General features: G+C 34.0%; 1 protein-coding gene and 1 long non-coding RNA gene across 4 annotated transcripts in view; one reads left to right on the top strand and one right to left on the bottom strand.

Moving 5' to 3' along the window:
• Positions 1–5854, top strand: part of LOC106876779 (uncharacterized) — a 786971-nt gene extending 781117 nt beyond the window's left edge. For all 3 annotated transcript variants that reach the window (XM_089364786.1, XM_089364787.1, XM_089364785.1), the window contains exon 6: positions 3847–5854. The gene's annotated coding sequence lies outside the window, so the exon portion shown is untranslated. The remainder of the gene's footprint in view (positions 1–3846) is intronic.
• Positions 1–26376, bottom strand: part of LOC128249683 (uncharacterized) — a 42023-nt gene extending 15647 nt beyond the window's left edge. Inside the window, exon 1 of the long non-coding RNA XR_008265797.2 lies at positions 26075–26376. This is a non-coding gene — a long non-coding RNA (uncharacterized LOC128249683). The remainder of the gene's footprint in view (positions 1–26074) is intronic.
• Between the last annotated feature and the right edge of the window lie 349 nt (positions 26377–26725).

The following is a 26725-nucleotide window of genomic DNA, read 5'->3' as shown; positions in this document are numbered from 1 at the left end:
AGACTCGTAAAAATGTTTTTATTTTTCATTCTCTTTCGAAATTATCCCTATTTTTGTGGTATAGAGTTTTTTGCTACTCTTTCTAGCGGGTAGAAGTCCTATTATAGGCATCTCTATATTTTAAATGAATAATATATATGTAGTCTATTGAATAATATATATGTAGTCTATTTTTATTCTCGCTGGACCACTGGTGGTAAATTAAATTTCTAAAATTTATTTTGCTGCCCTATGATTAATAATAGATAGATAGCTAGATAGATCCAGCCAACCATTTATATAATGGGGATACTAAAATAGTTCTTAAATAATTGTAATTATAAGCCCAATGAGAATAAATTCTTTGTTTTGATAAAATATTATCATCAAAGGTGTGGTAAGTGAAAAAACTAAAATTGCACCCGATGAAATATTCATTTTTAAGGGTGTATGAAGATCATACTTGGCGGTTTTGCTGACAAGTTGGATATGTTTCGCCCTTATTGTATCGACCAATATCTTGTGTGTGAAATTAGGTAGAGAGGATCTGTAGTTCAAGCTACCAAATTGATTCCATCTGTAATTCAGAAACGTACAACCTTGCTCTCACACTGTAAAAATTATTTTAAGAGTATATGGCTCCGGAATACTCAACCGTTTACATGCTAATTCGGGAGTAGATATTCAGCTGATCGAAGAACTGGACCTTCATTGCCAAGCGACGTAGGTCCACCATGCAGCACTGATATATCTTCCGGAAGAAATCATTTTTAATATTTTAGGTATTTGTCCAGCTTTGTAGGAAGAATTGAAGCTTATTAAGAGCCTGCCCTTGCGTGATCTTTGGATATATATTATAGTTTCCGCGCGAAAACTGCGCTCTTCGATAATGTTGTATACGTGAGCATGTTTCCTATTTCTTAGTTAGCTAAAGATTTGTAGTTTGATTTCTATCGTAAAGGGAAATGTCATTTCTCATCTGTCAAATTGTACATATTATGAAGGGTCTATTTTCTGGAAATAAATTGAAATGTATTAGAAAGAAAAGAAAAATCAAACAAATAACTAGTAATAAAAAAAAAATACCAAAAACAGTCATATCATTATACAACTGTGAGAGATCTTAACAAAAGCAAAGAAAAATAACACCACAAAAGAAGATGGAACTCAAGTATTAGAAAAGAAAATCGATGACCGACTTCTTGATTAGGTTGTTAAATGTAAGATATGGAAGTATCAGTCTCTTTATATAACTGGAATTCTCGTCCATCAATACACACACTCATATCTGAATATATAGAGAGAATCTCTATCAAATACATGTGTTCTCTGATTTTGATCATAATAACTCATTAGGGATCATTCATTTTCATTATATTATGGCTTTAATTACAATTGATTTAACATTGGGAGCAGAGTGGTTCAGTCGAATGGCTATTTTAACTCCTACTTTATTATATGTTCTTCACACAGAAATCACCCCTGGATATTTTCCCGATTTCAATATTTTAATTTACCTAATCAGAATTCTTCACTAAAATTCTAACATACATACATTCACTGTCAGCTTAGCAACAGGTAAGTACGAATAAGCTTATATTTAACAGCAAAGATGTAATGAGTTATCCCCCTTATTTATCACTAACGGACAAATCCCTGATCTCCAACATGCCCACATACAAATTTTACTTACTTCGTCTCCCTTTCTTTTCAGAAAAAATATCATTAATTCTACTGATTGTCCTTGCATTACAGGTGGGATTCAGTGACTTAATTACATACAACATAATCAATGTTTGTGTGTGTATATGTATATATATATATATATATGTGAGAGCAGTCGAGTTTATTTTAGATATTCTCATTTTAAAGATCATCTCCAGCTAATCGTTGAGAGGTCGATGGTGTTGCCTTGGCAGAGGTTTGCGCTCTCTGAGTGCTCTTGTTAATCTTCTTCTTATATATATATATATAAATATATATATATATAAAATTTTACAAAAACCTTAGGTAGAATTAGCAATACGCACCTCAATAACATCGATACCTCTAGCAATATCGAGTGGTATATAATTCCCTTCGGAAAACAAATAATTTCCAGTATACCAAAACTGTTCTATTCGACATTGGCTTAATAATAGAGTGGAGGAAATGCACCAAATTTGACTTCTAAATTTACTCTTATAAAAACATGACAGGAACAGGCTATAACATGTCCACACTTGAGAAAATATACGTTTAAACAGTTTAAATAAGCACAATTCCCCATCTATAGTAATTATGCTAGTAACAATAATGGTTGTAATAACTAATAATATTTATACTACTACTACTAACAACAACAACAATATTAATTGAGGGTAAAAAAACCAAAATAGGTTTTTAAAAAAATATCTCTGAAAAAGTAACGTACTCTATATAGCAAATCGTAATCAAAACTGATACAATTAATTGAAATCTGAATAAACATTTCAAATGTAATACCACCAGAGGTGATTATATCACCAGAATTCCGTTGGATTTAAAAAGTACATTTAATTGAATAACAACAGAGGCCGCTTGTTTAAATTAGTTCACTTTGAAAAAGTTATGATGGAGCCTAGATGTAATTGTAGCGACTTGGATGCATAATTGCATACAGTGCAATGTGCAGTGGCTGTAGTCGAAACATATGTAGGTCAATGTTACATATACTGGAGAAAACTTTAATAAGAAAGTTTTGGATGTGAATAAATCCCCACTCTCCTCTTCGTTGTCAATTATGTGTGTGTATGTGTGTGTGTATTCAATATACAAGGAAATATAAAACTATATACAAAGGCACACTTCTATTAATCAGCATCAGTGAATGTGTCAAAATAAACCAGAAAAACAAATGATATGATAGCGCTTGAGAGGTCTATGTTTGCCTTGTTTATTTGTTGTTTCCCATTGCTCTAACACAAACGGTATTGATTATTGATAGACGCTACAGAACAACATAGTTTGGACAGGAATGGGAACTCGTGACTTTCATTTCTTTACTAAGAACATTTGCAATACAAATAATGAAAAACACTTTCAATCATGGCTAAAGCATTTCGATTGGTGTCAACCAGTGATTGTTTCGTTGGAAACTTGTCACTGGCGAATCAGTTATTCTCTAAGTGGTAAATAAATAAATGAATATTTCATACATTGTTTGCTGCGTCACTAGTGCTCACTAACTTTGGGCCGCTCAAAATCTTGTGAGTGAAACTGTGTAGACAGAAATTGTGTGAAAGATCGAAGAAGGAACTGTTTATGAAATTACACAGTAAGAACTAATACTTTGTGAGATTTAAAACAACCAATTGGTATTTTGTGTATTTGGGGATACAACTGTGTTGTAAGGAATCTAACCCAATGTTCTCATCTTTTAAGCCTGGTAATATTGGTCTCATATTTTGCTGAACCGCTAAATTACGGAGAGAGAAATACACTAACACCAGATGTCGAGCGATGGCGGGAGGATAAACTCACACAAAGATATATATGCATACATGGTGGGATTCTTTCAGTTTCCGTCTGACAAATCCACACACAAGGCTTTGGTTGGCCTGAGGCTACATTAGAAGACACTTGCCGCAGGTGCCACGCAGCGGGACTGAACACGGAAACATTCTTATGCGCCTTTTTCCCTTTTACTGACTAAATGTATATAAAAAGTCAAAAGCTGTCTCCGTCCCTGTTCTGTATTGTCAGGATGTTTATTCATAATCATTTAAAACACGCACATACACCTCACACACACACACACACACACACACATATATATATATATATATATATTGCTTTTTATTTTATTTTACTTATTTATATATTTTTCTTTTTATTAAAATTTTACAGGCGACCAATTTGGAAATATATATTTCAAGCTTGAAATTCCGAAAAGAACACAGACCAGAAAATAGAGAATCTCGAAGAGAAAACATCAAAATATGCATTCAATTTTTCCATTTAATATCGGTTGTAACCAAATATCAAATAATTATATCATATTTTTTTCACTGTCTTATCTACGATATCTTAAAATCATAATATTAAACATTAACAAATATTTTATTACTTCGCTTATGAGTCAAAGTATGACAAATAATGGAATTACTAAGTTTTTATAATGACGTTTTGTCAATCTTCACCAGTTCCACTTTCAAAGAAATGCATTTGATTGACAAACTCCCTACTAAACCCAACATTTACAAGGTATTGAATATATAGATAGATAGACACACACACACACACACACACGGAGTGGGCGAGACGTCATGCACAGAATAAGTCCAATACGCACCGGAATTATCAAAGACATACATCAATTTTACTAAAATTGTATAAAATAAATGAAATAATAATTAATACAAACGTACATGAACAAAATGAATACTACTACTGTTACTACTACTACTACTACTAATAATAATAATAATAATAAATGTCCTGATGCAGTACCAGGCAGTGGCTCTCATGGCTTCTGATTGGAAGTGTTAATAATGTACGTATTTTGTCTTAGTATAAAAGATGGGCTACATCAAATATTCTTCTCAATACAACTGCTTTCCTTGACAATCGTTTCACATGTCACTTAATGGCTGACGATAAGTGCATCTCTGATTACGAGCAGAAGCATTTGGAGAGCATCATAGCCATGTGTTGAGAGGAATTCTTTGGGGTTTGAAAAATTCACCTGTGGAAACACAGGTGTTTTGTTAATCATCCTTAAAACAAACCTTATTCAGGGACGTTTTGAGTTTGGTGGGCTACTCGACGTGAAGAAAATTCTAACAGACCCACCTGCACGGTCATGTGCTGTTTCATCTTGACATTACATCGCCATGTCACGCACATATGGTTGTGATGCATGTGCCTGGTATACTCTTAGCAAACGGGTAGTCAAGGTGGATATATTGGCTATGGCATATTTCACACCAGTGTCACTGGTGATGGCATGCACTGTTCTCTTAATAATAATAACAACGTAAAAATAAAATGTCAAATGTAGTGGTGCGGGAATTTTGGCCCATTATGTATGTATGTATGTGCGTGTATGTATCCATATATATACATGTATTTACATTCTATTATGCTGAATGGAACGGGTGTTCACACACAAGAAATCCCGATACACACATACATTATATATATATATATATATATATATAATGTGTGTATGTATATATATGCATGTGTGTATGTATATATATATATATGCATATGTATGCGTGTACATATATATTTTCATACATACACACACACATATATGACAATGACAAGTCCCTTAACCACTTGGGGGCTGGCTGGGACGCTGCAGCCATGCAGCGTATCGACGGCGAGAAAGCCTGGTGGAGCCCATCACTCGAGGTTAAACTCATTTCTATAGCAGAGTGGACAGGAGTAACGTGAAATGAAGTGTTTTGCCCAAGAACACAATGCATCGCCTGGTCCAGGAATCGAAACCACATTCTTACGATCGTGAGCCCAACACTAACTAATACATACATACGCACACACACACACACATTATATATATATATATATATATATATATATATACACACGCATATATACATGCACACATAATTTTTATTCAGATCTGAACCGATAATAATCGCTCCTCAGAGTTTTGAGCTGCCATATTGCTACCTTTGTACTGGCTTATTTGCACTATTACTCCAACGTCTTAGCTTGAACACGCGCACACACAGTCACCATATATATTTTACATGCGGTCCTAAGAACTCCAGCCCACCAAAACTATACAGTTAAAAAATGCTTCCTTATAATAGAAAATGCAATCTGTCACGCACACACACTTATACATATAACTTTCATAGCAATAAAATATCTTAAAGCAGAATATCGTCTTTTGTTTTCACTTATTTCATATTGTTTGCAGTTGCATAAATGTCTTTACTTCCGTATATAAAAGTCTGTAAAATTTTCCATTATTAATTATTAGAATTTATCAATACATCGCATTTTAACGTGCGATTATCGTACTTAGATCAAAATCTAAATGAAATATATGCATTTATACTGATTAGAAGGACACAAATGAAGGGATATATATATATATATATATATATATATATATATATATATATACACACATATATATATATACATGTGTGTGTGTAATCTTACAATACATCTCAACACTTCTAAAAAAAAAAAAAAAAACTTTCTTTGTTTACTTTCATCGTAAAGCTGAATTTAACGTTAGTGTCTTATGAAGCTAAATTTATAAGTTCTAAAATTGCAGAAGTCGTTGCTGGGCAGCTTAGTTTAATGGTAAAACACTTGACGCGTAATTACAGAGATGTGAGTTCGAGTCTCATGGCTGGCCAGTAACGTATTTTTCTGCAATATATGGATAATTTATTCTGATCAAGCTATTTATAGCATTATCAAGAGGTTTGAGAAATAAATATATTTCTGTATCTTACAATACATCTCAACGCTTCTAAAAATATATATATATGTATATGTATATAGGTGTATATATATATGCATATACATACACACACACACATATATATATATATATGGATTTTGTCCCTAATAATTTTATTATATATATATATATATATATATATATATACATACATAGCGATCTATCACGGCGATTGTACACTCATATATATTTATAGATAGATAGATAGGACGAAAAGTCCAACACGTAGACGAGGTAATAAAAACACATTTGGTATTAGTTTGACACGCTGGAAATGGGGAAAAGAAAGATGTGTTTAAACCTTTGACTATGTACATCTCTGAAAGACTGGATAGAGATGGAGAGAAAAGAAAGGAAAAGAAAACTGGAACCAACACCGGTCGTTAAATGATGGGGGACAAAGACAAACGTACACACATACGCGCGTGTCCAGACATACACATACACATATGTTTAGAAATATACGACGAAGGCGGTGAGCTGGCAGAAACGTTAGCACGGCGGGCGAAATGCTTAGCGGTATTTTCGTCTGCCGCTACGTTCTGTGTTCAAATTCCACCGAGGTCGACTTTGCCTTTCATCGTTTCGGGGTCGATAAATTAGGTACCAGTTACGTACTGGGGTTGATGTAATCGACTTAACCCCTTTGTCTGTCCTTGTTAGTCCCCTCTATGTTAACCCCTTGTGGACAATAAAGAAATAAGTTTGCGTGTGTCTGTATGTGTGCGCGCGTGGGTGTGTATTAGGAATTTAAAAAAATCTTGGACACTGTTAAATCAGTTTAGAGCAGAAAATAGTGGCCAGCAACCTGCTGAAGAGAACTCTGTGGCGGCTCAATAACAACGTCAATATTAACGAAACATATGATATTTATAGCAGTTAAGAAGTCTGTAAGTTTAAAGCGAAATAAGATCAAACAGTGCATTTGAATGGCAATCCCTATTTGACGAAGACATGGACGGACTTTGCTTTCTTTATCTTATCTTTATTTTGCCTTTCATCCTTTCGGGGTCGATAAATTAGGTACCAGTTACGTACTGGGGTTGATGTAATAGACTTACTCCCTTTGTCTGTCATTGTTTGTCCCCTCTATGTTTAGCCCCTTGTGGGCAGTAAAGAAATAAGAAATATACGACGGGCTGCTCTCAGTTTTCGTCTACCCAATTCACTCACAAGGCTTTGGCCAGTTCGAGGCTATAGTAGAAGACACTTGCCCAAGCAACCTCATAATCATAGTGAACATAGAACCATATGGTTGCGAAACAAAGGTCTTACCACTCAGTGATAAATGTAAATATCTTTTATTATCCAAAGAAAATAATTTCATTAAAATATTCAAATAAGGTAATCATATACATAAGCAAGTATTTCTAATATTCTTAACCCCCACCTTAAAATACAAATTCAAATTTTTTCGCATTGATCATAAACAATTTTTACAATCTACGTGGTGGCTTGAGGAAAGAAAATCTAGATATGATCACAATAAAAGATGTCAAGACAATATAGCTGTAACTACAAGCAATGTATCTACGTGAAATTCATTTTAAAACTGGTACCGTCAACAAATACGGCTACTATAAATATATCTTATGATGGCCTTCGGGTATCACGAACGGGTGTCGTCCGTAAAATATTGATTTGTCTATGTTACAACATTACTGTGTTGCAGTCATAAAGATATATAACAATCTGAAATACGGGAAACATTCTAACTGGGAAAGCTAGTAAGATTTGAATATAGAAACACATCTTCTTCAAACTCAGTACCTCCACTCACTCCTTGTTTCTTTCTTTCTTTCTCTCCCTCTGTTTCTCTCTCTCCCTCTCTGTTACTCTACACGTAAACGCTAAAACTGTTTTCTCTTTTTCTTCTTTCCTAAATTACTAACGTTCTATGAATATAAAAAGGGAACATTTCATGAATTTTCTTTAGACTGAAATTAATTTTATCTTAAATTTGATGGAAATATCTCACTTCGCAATACATCTAATTAAAAAATTACAGGTTAAATCATGCTGAAGATTTCTAGAAGGAATGAAATGGTGTTATACACGATCATCGCTAACTACAAATTATAATTACTTGATAACAACGATGAAAACTTTTACAATTTACATTTCTCCTTTTGTGGTAAATATGTGCTAGATAAAGAAAAACTAATCGTACATCCATAGAGGAACTGGTTGTGCAAAATTCCATAGTTTCCTAAAGCAGTCGTGAACCCCTGTGCAAAATTTAACGATAAGCAAGTACTTATTAATAGGCACACATTTACTTCCGTGTCCACTGTCGTTTTAACCCAGAAGAGACAGTCTATCCGAAACTTTCGACACTTCACTCCACGCAACAATTTCACTGTACTCTCTCTCTCTCTCTCTCTCTCTCTCTGTCTCTCTCTCTGCCTGTGTCTCTGTCTCGCACTCATTTTCTCTCTTTGTATGTATGAATGCGTGTGTATTTCTATACGATTGTATAGAAACATAAATATAGATACATGTGCGCGCCTGTGTTTGTGTGTTTATATACGATTGTATGTGTCTGGTTTATTAATAAAGCTGTAAAAACATCACAAAAACTGTTACTCAGTTTCACGTTCCCATTCGTCAGGCTGCTTTGGTTGATTCGCGAAAGCTGCTTTGGTTGATTCTCGACGAAAAGTGTCCGACGAATGAGAACGTGAAACTTTGAGTAACAGTTTTTGTGGTGTCTTTGCAGCTTTATTAATAAAGTATATCTATATCTATATATATACACACACACTAAATACAGATAACAGATAGGTAAATATATGTAGGTATGTATGTATATATATATATATATATATATATATATATATATATAAGTATATATACACATATATATAATACACACACACACACACATATGCATATATCCCTATTTATCCGTCTCTATATACATATATATACATTATATATATGTATGCATGCATGCATGCTTTTACATGCACGTATACATGTGTTTGTGTGTGTATGTATTAGCTATATATGTATGTAAACGTGCGCAAAGTTGTGAAAGGGAAAACTAAGAACGAAGATGTAGAAGGTAGTTACATTGCTATATATACGAATGTTATGTATACGAGAGAGAGAGAGAGAGAGAAAGAAAGACAGTGAGAAATTCAGATACATACATCTTACAGAATGAAATGTGCACGAAACCACAACCACATAGGCAGTTCTGAAAGATTTATTGGACTCATAAAATCTTAAAAGAACAACGAAACACGTTTCGCCTAAGAATAAGACATAAACTTTCTCCCATCAAGAAAGGTTTTCGTGCGGACAAAACAAGCGGAAAATTACGTTTTCTCTCCTAAAGCCACCGCGTACGTACACACACACACATAGCACAGTAGCAGATACATATGCACACATACGTGTATATTATATGCGTGCGTGTCTCTATATTAATGTTTCTGAATATTTATAAGCGTATATATATATATATATATATATATACACACGTACATATTACATGTACACGTATGTATATATATGAATTTATATATGTATATGTTTAGAGCTTTATATATACATGTATATATATACATATATATATATACACACGTGTATATGTATATATGCATATATTTATATATGTATACATACATTATTTTGGTCTGTGTGTATATACACATAAATGTAAATGTATGTCTACATATCTACACACACATAGATAGATAGATAGATAGATAGATAAATAGATAGATATTAAAAACTGTAGAGGGAATGTTTGTGTATGAAGTAGCAGAAAATACTTCCCATTTAATCCAAACACCAAGTGACAACGTCAACCAATGAAGTAGAGATAGAATAATTTTGTCATAGGTTCCGTTACGAGATTCAGAACTCTTCAATAAGGGTTATGGCTTGGGTGGAGGTGACGATGACGACCAGTGATCAAGTTTGGGAATTTAATTTCGTATTATTGAACCGTAAATGTGAGTGAACCTTATCGATTTAAGATATTTGGGAATCCTTTTTCAGTGAGATCAACTTTTAGAAATGCAATTCATATATATATTCTTACTAACCCATTGACAACCCACGCCCGTGTATGCACAAAGAGAGTATATATGAATACATACTCACATACTACACTACTACCCCCCCCCCCCAAACACACATATATACAGGCGTTTGCGTACGAATATACATGTATGTCTTTAGAAACACGCATTCCTGTATAAATTCATACATATAAAAATATATTCACAAAGACACGTTTGTATATATTCATATACACACATTCCTACATATTCGTATGTAGCTGAGTAGGACGCATCGTTAAAACGGCTCTTCCCATGGACCGCAAATTAAATTTGTATACACAAATTAAACCTTGCCATGGAGGAATGTAGTGGCGGACAAAAAACAAGACAGGAAAACAAACAGAAAAGGCTATACGGCCAGACGGGGAAAATTATGTGTGTATGAACGCTATGAGGCACGAACTTGAAAGTAGGGACGAAGTGGTTCGCGTGTTTGGTCGGCGATAGCCAAGGAAGAATAGGATTATTGACCGGAAGCATGTGACCATGCCGGTGTACGGGGAAGAGAGAGAGAGAGAGTGGTAGAGGGAGAAACAAAGGGAGGAAGTAGAAGTATAGGTGAGCAACGAGAGGAAAAGAGGAAGTACGATATATATATATATAACCAGAGAAAGTTTACCCACGCACATATACGAACATACAAATGTCTATCTACCAATCTCCTTTTTATATATCTATCTGTCTCTCTCTCTCTTTCTCCCCTCTCTCCTTCTGCATACAGTCTCATACACACATACATTATATATATATATATACATGTATATATATATGCATATAACATACATATACATTTACATGTGCGCGCGCTTGTGTGTGCGTGTGCGTGTGTTTGTGTATCTATGTATACAAGTCTGTATATATGTATGTATGACTATGCGTATATAAGCATGAATTATAAACAGCGGTCAGCTTGACCTTTCACGTGACCCGGAACGAAAATTTCGGTGTGTTGTGTTCAGTGACCCGCTTATAAGGCAGTGGAACAGTATGATGAATTTAAACTGTTACACACAGCCGCAGAAACCCAAAATAATTATTCCAGAGCTTACTCGAGAAATTCCTGCAGCAAAATACATTAAACATCCTCTTCATCATCATAGAATGATCGTTAAAAATTAATGATAATGAAGCCGCTGGCGACGATGACGAAGCTGGTAATCATAATGACGACGATGATAATCATTTTTCTGTAGAACTTGACCCAAGATGAAAATCAATTCTTTTTTAATCGTCTTTAATCCATCATCTACCGTCGATTGAACATTGTGACTGGTTTAAACTAATAAAACCAACTGCGTCCACAAAACTAACAATGATAGCAACAATAAAGCCTTACGAGTTCAAAATTGCTAATCTTACTACAAGTGTGTCAGTGTGTGAATATATATATATATATATATATATATATATATACATACATACATAGATAGATAGACAGAAATATAAATCTATATACATGCATCTATGTTCGCACGAGTGTATCTCTAAACATACATATATATGTATATACACACACACCACATATGTATATATAGACATATGTATGTATATATATTATATTATGTTATATATTATATATATCGTTTATTGTTTAATTTCAATTTGTTTTACTCAGTCTGCGACCATGCTGGGGCCCAGCCTTGAAGAATATGAGAGAGAGAGAGAGAGAAAGAGAGAGAGACACACACACACACGTCGGGCTTCTTTCAGTTTCCGTCCTCCAGATTCACTCACAAGTCAGCACTATTCTATAGTAGCAAAAAAACTTGTCCTACTTTCCACGCAGTGGGATTGAACCGGGAACCATGAAGTTGGGAAGCGAACCTCTTGCCACAGTGTCACGCCTGCCCCTATATATATTTGCATATGTGTAGTGTTTCAATTGGTGTGTTTGTGTGTAATACCAACATATTTGGAGCTATTTACGTCTTCGCTTTTTTAAGAAGCCATTAATATAAAGAGTTTTTGATTTATTTGCAAGATATAGCTGCTTAATCTTCTGCTAACGCCACTCTGATGTCATAAGAAAGGAAGGTTAGTTTTGATAATATATTTGTACGTGCACTAAAACCGACAAAAGAAACAAAACAATTACAATCGAAACCTTTTGTAGCACAAACTTGTCTCCTCCAGCTAAAAAAGAACAACGTCGCCATCTTTATTACCATCGTCGTCGTCGTCGTCAATATCATCATCGTCATCATTACACTCGTTATTGTAGTTATTGTAATTCTTTTCTCTCCTTTGAATGTCATCATCAAAACTGCAATCATCGCTGACATCAATACTCAACGATGTAATTATAACCAACATCATTGTCGTCGTCGTCGTCATAATTTATTATTAACAACGTCGCCCTTCTCCTCTTCATCGTCTTATGCTTTTGATCTTTGCAATTGTCAATGTTACCTAATTTAAATTATTTGTAAAAATAATCTGCTAATTATCTTAACAGTGTTGTCATTGGATTAACTGTTAAATTGTAATATTACCGTTGTTGCAAAGCTATTTGTTAGGATAAGATAAGAGATTATTTGCTGAATGACGTTTTCAAAAATAAGAACAAAATGAAAAAAAAATACAAAGAAAGCATTCTCAGGTCATTGAAATTTCTCTTCTGACTAGATATTGAATAGAAAACCAAGCGGACACTGTTACTGATTTTCAAAGACATGAGACAATTCGAAATTAATTTAGATGCTTTGGGGAAAATATGGTGCTTGTGTTTTGTTGCTAGCAAAACAGTGGTGAACATATATGACCAGGTTTTAATTTTATTATACATAATTGTCATAGACTCGTGTTTTCAATCCTGCTTTGTTCATTCGATATAGGTTTTTATATACAGAAAAACAAAATTCCGAAGAATTGTAGCTTCTAGTTAAAATTTTCTTTTACAAGCCTACAGTTCCGCGTTTGCTAGTTCACCAGTAGTCAGTTCTCATCGAATACCGCTATATGATCAACAGCAACCCAACCATGACAATCTATCATCTATCTGGATAATTTCTCTAGATTACCTTATACAATATTTCCATTTTTAAGGCGATATGATGAGAAGTGTTGGCGTTTTCCCTGCCCATTTTTTAAAAAGATTTTAGTCATTTCCATAAGCAGGCACTACCCACGTTTCTGAATATAAAACGACGAATCATTAATCATGGAGTTATTAATCGTAGTTTTTCGATAACAAAAATACATTACAAACCAAATGCACTTATAATACCACAAAACCGCATTCTATATTACCACAAAGCTAGATCTTATACTACTACTACATGACCGTTTTAATTACTATATCTCAGAAATTGTAATTAAAACTAAGCGCAAAATAAACAAATAAACAGTAATATAAATAAATATATAAATACACACACCAGACTTTTCCCCAATGTAAAATATTGATGACCGTTTTGATCGGCAATTTTTAAACCATTAAACCAGTGTTTTGAAACTATTAAAATAAAGATTAATAGTCTATAAAAATACTAACACCATAGAAGTATTGTGTTATTGTTGTTATTATTGTTACTGTTATGGCTAATTTTATTGGTTTTTGTATTTTAAAAATAAAATGTCATTATGTGCGAGATAAACCAATAACCACCACAGGTCAGGAGGAGTAAGAAATGGTTTTGGGGATGGAAATAAAACGAAAAGGGCAAAATATCGATATTTGTTATTGATCTTCGTCACTCAAATAATAGTAACGTTGTTTGTAAAATGGCAAAAGGATGCATTATTAAAAGGGGAAAAATATTGAAATATAAAACAAAGCACATTCGCCAGGGCTCTACTTTACATTTCAACTCCCCTCCAGAGGAAACAAATTAAGAAGCAAAAACGAACTACGTTGATTTAAAAATTTAGTTGGCGGAAAATGTGAAGAAGCACGTAGCATAGGCTGTACTTTGTATCTGTTTTTTTGGTTGATATATTTAAGCTTATACCCAGTTCACATCACCGTTCTTCCTTAGTACGACTAGTGGAATCTACTCTGATGAAAAATTACGTGCCAGTTCTCAGTTTCGGTTTGAAGAATTTCGAAGAGGCCGCAAAATGTCGTGTTTGACGTTTCTTGTCTGAATAAGCAAGAAAAAATAAGCAAAAGGTGATGATAATTTTACAGAGAAACATGTATACCCATAAATTTCTTAAACTTATGTTTATAAATATATTTTAGGGGTACCGGAATGTAATGTATTTTCAAGCAAATAGTCTGACGCCATTTCACAAAACAGTTTGTAAGCCAACAACGGCGTTCTTGCAATCAATCGGCATAAAGTAAATGGCTTAACGTTAATGCGGACACACACATTGGTTGTCAAGCGATGACGGGGGGAAGGAGACAAACACACACAAAGACACATACACATAAATATATATACATACATATATATGTATGTACACGACGAGCTTCTTTCAGTTTCCGTCTACCAAATCCACTCACAAGGCTTTGGTCGACTCGAGGCTATAGTAGAAGACACTTGCCCAAGATGCCACGGTGTGGGGCTGAACCCAGAGCCATGTGGTTGGGAAGCAAGCTTCTTATATCCCTTTACTTTTGCTAGTTTGAGCTCGAGAGCTGCGGCCAGGTTGGAGTAACATTTATGCAGAAGACTTTTTCAAGTGCACATTGATTAATTTAATTTCGAAATGATATTCAGCATTAAAATATTGTAATATCTAAGATATATCGTAATATCTAAAATGTGTATCTTGTTTATCAAGACAATTTACAAAGGGAATGACGAATGGTTTCCTGTTCAAGAAGAGATTTTCCGTTTTTACCTTTCGAATCATTGTAGACAAAAGATAGAAGTAGATGCTATATGAACAGCAATGTAATATACATGGTTTCAAGCGGTGAACTGGCAGAGCAAAAGACATAGCAGTATTTCGTCCGACTTTACGTTCCGAGCTCAAATGCCACCGGGGTCGATTTCACCTTTCATCCTTACGGGATCGATAAAAATAAGTACCAATTGAACACTAGGGTGGGTGTAATCGACACATCCCCTCTCCTGAGCTTGCTGGCATTGTGCCAAAATTTGAAGCTAATATAACACACATGGTGAAACTTTTAGAGAGAATATTTATGGCTTATAAAGAATAAGTCTTGGGGTCAACTTCTTGGATTAAAGGCGGTGCTCTATCATGGCCGCAGTCAAATGACTGAAACGTAAAAAAATTAAAGAGTAATACATATATATATAAATACATATGTATGTGTGTGTATATATATATGCATACATATATATGTGAGAGAGAGAGAGAGAGAGAGAGAGAGAGAGAAAAGGACGTTAGGAAGGAGCCTTTTAGTGATCTTGGAGACAGACAGAAATAACAGTCACTAAATCATCCTCAAACAATGCACTAGTGTATTTAAAAAATGGGCTCGTAAAATAATGAACTATCAGACATCCTTAAAATGCATACGACCACGAGAATAAGGCCTTTGATCGCACGTCTGGTCGACCACAGCTGAACTCTAGCTAAACAAAAAGAATAGCTCCACAACAACAACAGTAGCAGTAGGCAGGGCAAGAAGAAAACCTTTGGTAATAGAGACCAATGGAAAATATAATTAAAGGACAATGGATAAATTGTTTCATTTAGTGTCCGCGCTAATCGATTCATTTCGAAATTTTTTAATAAATGCAAACCAAAATCATTTCAATATGGAAAAGAAAACAAAACAAAGAAAAAAAAAACTACTATAGCACGAATAATAACTTCAACAAAAACACGACCATCAATAGTAATAAGAACAATATAAAAAACAATAGGATCAAGAGCAAAAACAGATATTAAAAAAGAAAGAGACAAAAAACAAAAAAATAAATAATAAATTGCACCAATAAACACAAAGAGAAAATGGCCGTCATTTCATTTTTCTTTGATATAAAAAAAATATAATTTTTTTAAAAAATAGCCATAACAATAATCAATAAGCTATAAAAAATTTAAATGAAAATATTAATAACAAGACAAACGGAGGGCCGTCATTTGGCAGGATTGCGTTTTGTTATCGTGAGGAGGTGGAGCTCTCTGTATAATAGTCACAGTTGAATAGTTATAGCTTGGGGAGGTTGATACGGTTTAATGCACATTTTGAACTCCTGCAGACTTGAGGCTGGAGAGAAAAATTGATCAGAGCTTAGTTACAGTTATTAATATAAGGAGAAAAAATACGTCGAATTTGCTATGATGTGTTGGCGAGGACAAGGAATAAAAAATATATAAGATGCGAGGTCAATGAGTGGAGAAGAGCTGGTATTGTTAGCTCTAATTGAGCAGAAGTATGACCAAAGACATTCCAAGCACGACCAGCACTCATTCTTTTCAGATATATGTACAGTATCCCTTTTTATTACAGAACATGCTATAAAGAATGTTTAGCTGCGATTTCTCGTATTCCAAGGAAGTGGTTTGTAGCAGTGACTAATCGGTATAAGAGAAAGTTGAAGTAACTTTGGAATAATGGTTTACCAGGCTGCAAGACAAAAGTCTGGAATCGGAAGAATCGGTAGAGTGACAAAAAATGCCTTTGCGTTCTGAATATAAATGTTGCCGATGTTCATTTTGCGTTTTATCTCTCCACAAAAATATACCAAAGCTTCTTCAATATACTAAACATGAGTTTCCCAATACTTATTGGGAAACTCATGTTGACTGGGACATCAAAATAAATTTGATTCTATTTTCAGTGTAAAATCACTTCATTTTTCAAAAATACTCCGTTGTTATCGTTTAAAAGAACTTAAAATAAAACATTATTTAAACATCTACCAATATAACCGTCGAGATAGATATACTGAATATATATATATATATATATATATATATATATATATGTATACAAACGATATATGAGTATATGCATATATATGCACATGTATGTATATACGTTCATCCACATGTACATATAGATATATAACTGGGTACATGATGTGGCAAAAGAACAAGGACAAAAATGGTAAACAAGGTGCAACAAACAAGCAGGCCACATAGAAACATCCCCTTCCTCAGCTGCCACCATTAAAACTCCGGCGTTTCGAAGAATTAAGGCAGTACGCATCGTTAAAATGGTTCTTCCCACGAACACAAATTAAATTGTTTTCGTGGAGGGTAGTGGCGGACGGAAAACAAGACGGGAAAACTAAACGGTGAAATAAACAAACAAAAAGGCTGTACAGCCAGACGTGAAGTGTGTATGTCTCGAACGCTATATCAACTGATTGTAGTACAAGTAGCCAACGTGTGAACCAATACAAACGTGATCTATTAGATCACCTTTTTGCCATATCACCCTCGGCTCAAAATCCTTTCGTCTAACTTCCGAAATAATAATAATAATAATAATAATAGTAATAATGTTTCTAACATAAGCTCAGGGCTTCTAATTTTCTACGGAGAACTGCGAGTTACATTAATATTAGTATTTGACATTATTCTGCTTATTATGACTATTTCATCTATCTAGCTGTCTGTTCGTCAGTCTGTCTGTCGGTTTCTTGGACTAAATATCTGTATCTTTTCTTCTCTTTTTTCTCTCTCTTCCTCTTTCTAACTGGTATTCCGTTGTTTACGACGACGAGTGTTGCAGTTGATAAAAAAAAAAAAAAAAACAAAGCAGACTCCTCGTGAAATAAATGTAGAAAATAGCTGAGTACTCCACAGACACGCCTCCTTCGATGTAGTCTCTCCGTAACAGTCAACGTGACACAGAAAATGACAAAGTCGGTACTTTGAGATACAGGTATTACTTGTTTTCGCCAGTTGAGTGGACAGAAGCAAGGTGAAATAGAGTCTAGCTCAAGGACACAACACAACGCGCTGCCGGGAATCGAACTCACGCCCTTAAGCTCGTGACAAAAAAATATTCTAACCACTAAGCATATGTATGTGATGTGTGTGTGTGTGTGTGTGTGTGTACATTCACACACCCACGTACATTTGTATACGTACACACATGACCATGAACAAATGCAGCTACGTAGATGCTTTGACAAATTGCCGCTTGATGCTGTATTTATGTGTTATATAAGGAATATGTATATATGTATATATTCGTTATATATGAATATATGCATATATCTTTGTATATATTACGTCTATACACAAACACGCATATATATGCATACATATACATATTTGTGTATATACTTTATTATATGTGTGTGAATATATATGTGTACATAAGTATTATATATATATATATATATATATATGCATACGCATTTCCTCGTTTATCAGTATTGTGATCTATATTTTAATCTCTCAGAACATGTATACATGCCTATATAAATAAAAATATACATGTGAGTCTGTGCGTGTGTGTCTATTTGGGGGTGTATGTTTGTGAGTGGGTGTGTTTATATGTCTGTGTGCTTGTGCATGTGTTTAATTTATGCATGTACACATGCATGCATATATATATATATATATATATATATATATATATATATATATATATACACATACATATATGTGTATGAATGTGCGTATGTATGTGTGTGCGTGTGTATGTGTTTAATTTATATACGTATTTATATATGCGTGTGTGTGTGTGCAGGTTCATATTCACTGTCTTCCCCACCTCTAATTAATTTAGAAAATACGCTCTTACTATTGGCATATATGTATGCATACATGTGCATATATTTCAATGCGTACGCATGTGTGTGTATTATACATACATACAATTCTTACTCCCCCCCTCCTCCTCCAATAAACCTAGAAAATATGCTTTACTATCTCTGCAACTCATTATTGTTTGATTAGAAAGTGTAGGTCACATGTTAATGATAATTATAGAGATTAACTTAATCTTTATAATCAAAGAGCTCTTTGAATCTGAAAGAGTCTTTCAATTACAAATACATTCCATTCTTTGTTTTATTTATAAATGAACCAGAATGGGAAGTTGGGACGTAGGTAAGATGCTATGTACGTAGGTAGGTAGGTAGGGATGTAGGTAGGGAGGTAGTTGGGTAGGTGAGTGGATGGATGGGCGGTGGTGTAGATAGGTTGGTATGTTGTTTGGTAGGTCAATGGATAGATTGATATATCGATAGACAGGATAGATATACATGCAAAGAAAACGATGCATATATGTGTGTTCCTGCGTGAGTATATAAGCTAGATACATCGATACTTATGGGAAGATTATATATATATATATATATATATATATATATATATATATATATACATACACGCACACACACACACATATGTTAAATGTGTATATATATACATGTTTATATATGTGAGTATATATATGCACATACAGACATATATATATATATATATATATATGCATATGTTTATATGTACGTATACATGTATACAAATGTACACATGTGTGTGTGTGTGTGTAATATTTATATCAAGATCGAGAGATAGCCTGATAGATATAAAAGGTGAGATAAGAAAAGGTGAAGAAAGTGTGATAATTAGAAAAGATGTATAGGTCATTCAGAGATTGCTTGATGGAATACGAGTGAAAGGTGTTGAATGGGAAGTCGTACCGTAGCGGATAAAAAGCCAGTCACTAAGAGAGGGAGAGGTAGGTAGATACAGAGAGAGAGAGAGAGAGAGAGAGGAGAAAGATAGATAGAGAAGGAGGGATTGAGAGAGAAGCAGGAAAGCTTGAGTGGAAGTGAGTGAGAATGATTTCGATGAAAGATTGTAAAAAAGAAAAAAATGCTGGAGCGAAAGATAAAGTGAAAGTGGAAAAGAAAATATTGAAGGGGAGATTAAAAGTAACGGTAGAAGGATATATATTTGGTTTGCCAGGGAAACCAAGTGAAGAAGAAGTGGAGTGAATGACAGTATGAGAATGTGTGTGCATGAGAGAAGGAAAGTGAAACGTGCGTAGGGGAAATGTTAAGAGAGTTATGTATGGTAAGAGAAAGGAAGACAAGCATATTGGAAAGACAGAGAGAGAGAAGTTGAAAGAGAAATGTAGATGGATGTATTCAGAAAGGTTTGCGGAGGTTAATTAAGAGAGACACCACAGCGCGACGCGCAGACTGACTTAACCCGATGAAGGAGTCAGACCAAATCGTTGGGTTCCTAGTTCATCTAAAGATACCTTCAAATAGTTGGATGTAGTAGCAAAAATAGTCCTCAAATTATATATTACCATATTATTATTATACTTAGTTCATGTAACAGAGGATTTATGACAATGCAGTAAAGGGAACAATGATCTTAGGGATAGCGGATACAATTATAGAATTAACCATTAGAGACAGGAGAATCACCAAATTACATAGTAAGTTGAGAGATTCAAAACAGCAATGGATTTGTTGAAACCGGATGTAAAAGCGAAATCGACAAATTGTGACAGAACAGTCAAAGAATTTGCCAAATGTAGAGCGGCAAAAATAAGAAAAACACAACAAATTACACATACATACACACATATAGACATAGATAGATAGAAACATAATAGGACAAATAAACGGAATAAAACTATTAGTTTTAGTAGTGTTTATTTGTCCGAAGGCAACAATCTAATTGTCACCGTTTTGCTTTTAATGTGCGCATGCGTTTCTTCATGTGATACACAGAAGCAAAACATTGGGATTATCTGAAGTAAATAGTTAGCATAGAACACAAATAAGCTTTTCTCTTCCTCTGTCACATTCTCTATTATATCTTTCATTTATTTTAATATTTTATCTTGCCTAAATATTTCAAAATGTTTTCAATTATACATTTTACTTTTTTCTTTTTGTTGAAGTTAAGACCTTTCTTCCTTTAATTACAATCTTGTCTTTTCTCGTTTTTCTTTTTCTTCACTCTCTCTCGTTTTTCTCTCTTCTTTCTGTAATTTTATCTTCTCTTTATACCTTGTTTCTCCGTGACATTTTATCTCTCTCAATCTTTTGCATTCTTTCTATTCCCCTCTCAAAATACCTATAAAATGTCTCGCCATCTATTTGACCTTAGATTTTAGCACTCAATAACATAATACAATTGACTTCTCCGATGATTCGTTGTGGAAACGCAACCAGTTGTTCTTCAGATATCCAATGAAAAATTCTAAATAACAACAATGATGAAACGTATGTAATAAAAAACGATATAGATTTTATCGCAGTTCCTTCTACGATCGTGTTGTATATCATAGCTAATAAAACTACTAAGTAAAGCTGCCGCTAAACTACTATGCTTCAAACAAACTGGATGAGGATAATACGATACATGGAGCTCTAAATCCAACAACCACAGTCGTACATCTAACGGTACACACAAGATATACTATATATTGCTAACGATTCTTTCAGCTTACTCTCTTGTATACAGTAACGCGCATGCCCGCACGTACACTCACCCGATAAAAGCAAACAAATTCACACATAAATGTAATTGCCATCGATTCGTTCTCTCCAAAAGTGTTTTTGCAACTGGCCCCCTCCACAAAAATTTCGGGCCTTGTGCCTACAGGAGAAAAGAATATTTGACAAATCTAAAACCTGGAGTGATGGCACCTGGCTTAGTGGTTAGGGTATGGGACTTATGATAGTAAGATTGCGTTTCGATTCCTGGTCCGAGCTGTCGGATGTGTTCTTGAGCAAAAACTCTTCATTTCACGTTGCTCCAATCCACTCAATTGACTAAAATGAGTAATTCTGTGCCGGACCGTCCTCGTCCAAAGAGGAATATATACGTCGGAGAAACCGGAAATTCGGTCGTATGCTCCTTACGTAGTAATGCGGACTAGCCACAAAATCTCTCATAAACGGATTGAATAATTAATCAGTATGCCTAGATAACTTTCTTTACTGTTGTTTTGCGTGACATTATTCTATCTTGAAACCTCGTTTGGGTTGGTCAAATGACAGAACTTCCTTCGTGTCAATGTACGAGCGAAATAGCGACAAGAGCGACATTTTAAACCACCTCAAGTATTTAACAACATACATGGATCATAATCTCTAAACAGTTGTTCGATCAAATATTCCTTAAATTTCACCGTAAAAAATGATACAAGATACTAGATTTCTTTATACAATATGTCTCAATAGAAGAGTTGAGATGGTTACAGTCGAAATGTGTCCAATCATGAATATTTCACTAAGCCACTAGAACATAAAGGACATTAAACGAGAGGATATGGGGAATATTTCTTATGTGTCTTTTCCTCTATAGGAAAATTGATAAACACATCACATTTATCTTAATTATGTATGTTAATCTGCAGCAATTATGTATGTCACTTGACCTTCTAGAAATACCAATGAAATCTCCTCAGAGCCGAACAACTAAAGTACCAGATATATAAATATATCTGGTCTTTAACCCTAAATGGATCGGCCCATTATCAGAGGTCTTCTTTATTATGTTCTTGCTGATTTTAAACAACAGCAGTAGTAGTAACAATTAGTACAATGACAACAGAGAGATTAACAACACTGGCATAGACTACATTGGGGGGCAGTATAACAGCTGTTGGTATTACTGTTGTAATTGCATTAGTAACAAGAACAGCAGCAGCGCTGGCGTTGGTTCGATAACTACTATATCCATTATTAATAGCTGTAGCCACCATAATTAGACCACCAAGCAGGACTTTAATAACGAAAAGAACAGTACCACAAACAATTACTATTATTAATCTTATTAATATGACAACTACCAGTTTGCCAGCATCAGGCGTGCCCACGTTATACATCCACACACACATGCACACACACTCTTCCAAACATATATACATGTATGAAGGTGAATGTATATATATATATTAACGTATATACATATGTGTGTGTATGTATGTATACATATAATATACTATATATATACACACACACACACATATAGAGGTATACATTCTCCTTCCTCTGTCCCCATCTCCCTCTATATATATGCGTGTAATATGCATATATATATATATACACAAATATTATATGCAAATGTATGTATATGCATACGTATTTATAGGTGTGTGTATATATATATATATATATATATATACATATATATATATATATATATATATATATATATATATATATGTGAATATATATATAGATGTGAATATATATATGTATATATATATATATATCTATGTATATGCATACATATTAAACACAGACATAACATATGCCCACATATATATATATATCTACTCCTAATGATACACTACTGTATAATAAATATATAATAAAATATTGGCAAACTTCGTTTCTCATACTAGAATATTGTCTGAATTAAAATCCCTGCCACCTGCTCACAGACAATACTAACTAAACTTTAATTATATAACGTTAAGTTGTTAGACTAAACATTGTGCTTTATAAGGTCTAATATTTGCTGTATTAGCAAATGTTCTGAACAGTGCATGTCATTTACTTGTTAACCAGTTCACTGTAACGAAGCAACTAATATAATATTCAGCTTATATAAAATCAGAAGAATCGACGAACAGTATTGTGGTAAAATACGCCCAGATGAATAATTATTTGTGTATGTGTGTAATTGTGTGTGTGTGTGTGTGTGCGTGTGTATTTATGTAGATAGATAGGAGTGTGAGACAGACAGGCACACAGACAGACATGCACATAGACAGACAAGCAAACAGGCAGGCAAGCAGACAGGCAGGCAGGTACACAGACAGACAGGCAGGTAGACAGACAGACGAGCACACAGACAGGCACACAGACAGGTACACAGAGATACAGATACACAGACAGGCACACAGAGATATAGATAGACACACAGACAGACACTCAGACAGACACACAGAGATAGATCCTAGCTCTTAAGAAAATTCCTGGTCTTTTACGAGGAAAAAATTATTGCTTTATTTATAATTTAATGTAATTCTTTCCTTCAAAATAGTTGTTACCATGGTTAACGTTTGTGATAGTTCCGAAATCTGTCCTGGAACTCGTTTTCAAAGGTAATGTGCTGTAACTCGTAACGAATTTCCTTGAAACTTTTCTATCGTCTGAGATCGTTGCTGTTTCCGGATTGGTTTCAAAATGAAAGGTAAGTGGTGCAAGAGACAAATCAAACGAACACTACGGATGTGAGACAAGTCTTGTCACGTGATTTGGAGATAAATAATAATGTGGAGGATTAAATATATATATATAAAAGATAATTACTTTAATATGTAGAAAGCGATAATGTGAAAATTAGTTTCTAATAAGAAATGTAAGATTCGTTATTCGAATCTGGGTAAGGACGATGAAAAATACAAATTTCCAATAAGAATAGATCATACATACAGGGTATTCATGCGTATATCGATAGGTCCTGGGCTTTTAGTTAAGCTTATTTTAAATATTTAGCAATAAAATAATTTGAAACAAGGGTAAGGAAGAAAAATGAAATGGGTTAAAATCAATGAGTGTATTACATAATAACGAAATGAAAATTACGTATTGATTAGTTGTAAATATTGTAAAGATATTTCTTTAATGATAAATTAAAGATCAAGTTAAAGAACTGGAAATTAAAAATTCTTACTTTAACGAATGAATTCTATTTCTGAAAATCAAAATTAGAAAATATCTCTAAGTTCTAACTTACGAGTAACAAAAATTGTTGGACAGTCAAGTAATGAGGAGAATTGCACAACAAGAACGCAATGTGAATGGATAACAGGGTTAAAGGAATAAACTAATAAATAAATAAATGCATAGAGTGAAGAAATAACTAGATACATAAAGGTTAAATGTTAAAGTGTTTACACCATCGAAACATGGGTTAAAATATAACAATCAGATCTATAGAGATTGATATTTGAAAACCTATTCTAAACAGGTTAGGAAAACAAAGGAACCGCTTTAAATGAAGAAACAACGTATACATAATAGGGAGATGTATGGCTCTAAGAAAGTGACACATAAAAGAATCGAATTTTATATATATATAAATTGCTACGACCTGGTGGCCATAACCCGAATTCAAAGAATCAACGTGGACAGGGTGGTTTTAAAACAACACCACACCATGATTTTTTTGTAAAATATTAATAGTCAACATAAAATAGCTTACATACAAACAAATATACATATACAAATAAATAGCAAATGCTACACCAGATGTGCAGGGTAACACACATATATATATATATATATATATACAGTTTAGAAGTTCGGACAACCCCGGTTTTTGGTTTTCCCAAAATTGGCCTCATATAAATTTGGTTTTTCAAACCTGGGATTTCGAGAGTGGATTTCGAACCTTGATTTCATAAAATCTGTCTTTCAATTCGTTGTTCAACTTTGAGTTTCGAACCTTGGAATGTAGAAACCTTGGAATGTCGAACGTTGGATTTCGATGTGACAGAAAATATTTTAAGTGACAAGCAAAATGTTCTGGTGAATTCCTGGAGCATAAAATGCACTAAGTGCATAAACTAAATAGGAAATCACAGCTTTCAGAACCCAATTTAACCTTGTCTTACAGAAAAACTGTCACCAAAATTGGGTGTACAATTGTCTCACACAACCTGCCACAAATACAGGGTTCAAAATTCACATAAATATTATAACATAACTTAAGAGATTTTTGTACTCACCCGGATGCGACACAAATTATTTGAAAACTAACAGGCAAAATGTTCTGGCGAAATCCTGGTGCATGAAATAATTCCACATCTGCCTAACACAAAGCACTAAAACTAAAACAGGCAATCACTGCTTCCAGAATCCAATAGAACACAAAATAACTGTCACAAAATACTCGCGCGGGAGAAAACGGTAAAATTATGCCTATTTGTAAAGTTTTTCCAGGCTGTAACCAATTCGTCATACTTTCTGGGGCTAATAATAATAGCGTCTTCCCATTCAACAATGGACTTCACCCTTACAGTGCAGCATGAAAACGGTTTTTCCCGTTTACTTTATTGCCAAACACCATTATAGGACCGGGTTCGATACCCGGCATCTCCACCATTTATAATTTCATAACAATATATATATATATATATATATATATATATATATATATATATATATATATATATATATATATATATATATATATATATATATATATTGTCATGAAATTATAAATGGTAGAAATGCCGAGTATCGAACTTGGTCCAATAATGATGTAGCTGTGTGGTAAATAGCTTGCCTACCAACCACATGGTTCCGGGTTCATTCCCACTGCGTTGCACATTGGGCTAGTGTCTTCTACTATAGCCACGGGTCGACCAAAACCTTTT

Source organism: Octopus bimaculoides, chromosome 16 (genome assembly GCF_046866305.1).
Source record: "Octopus bimaculoides isolate indiv1 chromosome 16, ASM4686630v1, whole genome shotgun sequence".
NCBI lineage: Eukaryota > Metazoa > Mollusca > Cephalopoda > Octopoda > Octopodidae > Octopus > Octopus bimaculoides.
The sequence above is the reverse complement of the archived record's forward strand: the minus strand, read 5'-3'. Positions and strand labels throughout refer to the sequence as shown.